This window comes from Schistocerca serialis, chromosome 5 (assembly GCF_023864345.2).
Source record: "Schistocerca serialis cubense isolate TAMUIC-IGC-003099 chromosome 5, iqSchSeri2.2, whole genome shotgun sequence".
Taxonomy (NCBI): Eukaryota; Metazoa; Arthropoda; class Insecta; order Orthoptera; family Acrididae; genus Schistocerca; species Schistocerca serialis.
Genome location: NC_064642.1, coordinates 773,499,359 through 773,501,886, shown reverse-complemented (window position 1 = coordinate 773,501,886; position 2,528 = coordinate 773,499,359).

Here is a 2,528-nt window from a genome sequence, read left to right as displayed (position 1 = left end):
ACAGTACGAATTAAAGAGAGGAAAGATTCAAAGAAGGGGGAGCAGCTGGCTGCAGTAATTATGACTGTCTTAAGGTAGCCAAATGCCTCGTCATCCGGCGAGGCACATTTGCTAACTCGAGAGACTCGTAGTGGGAGTAACAGTGACGACGTTAACGTGGACATATAGTGGCACATCGGTTCCGTAGGACAGGCCATAGCAAGAATGATAGAAACGCTTGGAAAAGTGGGAGCAGCAGGCAGGGGTACTATGACTCTCTTAAGGTAGCCAAATGCCTCGTCACCATGTGAAATTTTTTTTGAAAACTCGAGGATATCTTCGTTAAGGTAGCTCAGACAACGTTATGGTTTACATGTAGTGGCATATTGCTCCTGCAGGACTGACCACAGTAATAATTAAAGAGTGGAATGAAAGAAAGTAGGTCGAGCAGATGGCAGCAGTAACTACGACTCTCTTAAGGTAGCCTAATGCCTCGTCACTTGGCGAAATTTAGTTGAAAACTCTAGGAAATCGTCGTTGAAGTAACTCAGACAACGGTAACATGGACAGGTGGTGGCGTATAGCTTCTGCAGGACTGACCACAGTACGAATTAAAGAGAGGAAAGATTCAAAGAAGGGGGAGCAGCTGGCTGCAGTAATTATGACTGTCTTAAGGTTGCCAAATGCCTCGTCATCCGGCGAGGCACATTTGCTAACTCGAGAGACTCGTAGTGGGAGTAACAGTGACGACGTTAACGTGGTCATATAGTGGCACATCGGTTCCGTAGGACAGGCCATAGCAAGAATGATAGAAACGCTTAGGAAAGTGGGAGCAGCAGGCAGGGGTACTATGACTCTCTTAAGGTAGCCAAATGCCTCGTCACCATGTGAAATGTTTTTTGAAAACTCGAGGATATCTTCGTTAAGGTAGCTCAGACAACGTTAAGCTTTACATGTAATGGCATATTGCTCCGGCAGGACTGACCACAGTAAGAATTAAAGAGTGGAAAGATGCAAAGTACGTCAGCAGCTGGCAGCAGTAACTACGACTCTCTTAAGGTAGCCAAATGCCTCGTCACTCGGCGAAATTTATTTGAAAACTCGAGGAAATCGTCGTTGAAGTAACTCAGACAACGGTAACATGGACAGGTGGTGGCATATCGCTTCTGCAGGAACCACAGTACGAATTAAAGAGAGGAAAGATTCAAAGAAGGGGGAGCAGCTGGCTGCAGTAACAATGACTCCCTTATGGTAGCCAAATGCCTCGTCATCCGGCGAGGTACATTTGCTAACTCGAGAGACTCGTAGTGGGAGTAACAGTGACGACGTTAACGTGGACATATAGTGGCACATCGGTTCCGTAGGACAGGCCATAGCAAGAATGATAGAAACGCTTGGAAAAGTGGGAGCAGCAGGCAGGGGTACTATGACTCTCTTAAGGTAGCCAAATGCCTCGTCACCATGTGAAATTTTTTTTGAAAACTCGAGGTTATCTTCGTTAAGGTAGCTCAGACAACGTTATGGTTTACATGTAGTGGCATATTGCTCCTGCAGGACTGACCACAGTAATAATTTAAGAGTGGAATGAAAGAAAGTAGGTCGAGCAGATGGCAGCAGTATTTATGACTCTCTTAAGGTAGCCTAATGCCTCGTCACTTGGCGAAATTTAGTTGAAAACTCTAGGAAATCGTCGTTGAAGTAACTCAGACAACGGTAACATGGACAGGTGGTGGCGTATAGCTTCTGCAGGACTGACCACAGTACGAATTAAAGAGAGGAAAGATTCAAAGAAGGGGGAGCAGCTGGCTGCAGTAATTATGACTGTCTTAAGGTAGCCAAATGCCTCGTCATCCGGCGAGGCACATTTGCTAACTCGAGAGACTCGTAGTGGGAGTAACAGTGACGACGTTAACGTGGACATATAGTGGCACATCGGTTCCGTAGGACAGGCCATAGCAAGAATGATAGAAACGCTTGGAAAAGTGGGAGCAGCAGGCAGGGGTACTATGACTCTCTTAAGGTAGCCAAATGCCTCGTCACCATGTGAAATTTTTTTTGAAAACTCGAGGATATCTTCGTTAAGGTAGCTCAGACAACGTTATGGTTTACATGTAGTGGCATATTGCTCCTGCAGGACTGACCACAGTAATAATTAAAGAGTGGAATGAAAGAAAGTAGGTCGAGCAGATGGCAGCAGTAACTACGACTCTCTTAAGGTAGCCTAATGCCTCGTCACTTGGCGAAATTTAGTTGAAAACTCTAGGAAATCGTCGTTGAAGTAACTCAGACAACGGTAACATGGACAGGTGGTGGCGTATAGCTTCTGCAGGACTGACCACAGTACGAATTAAAGAGAGGAAAGATTCAAAGAAGGGGGAGCAGCTGGCTGCAGTAATTATGACTGTCTTAAGGTTGCCAAATGCCTCGTCATCCGGCGAGGCACATTTGCTAACTCGAGAGACTCGTAGTGGGAGTAACAGTGACGACGTTAACGTGGTCATATAGTGGCACATCGGTTCCGTAGGACAGGCCATAGCAAGAATGATAGA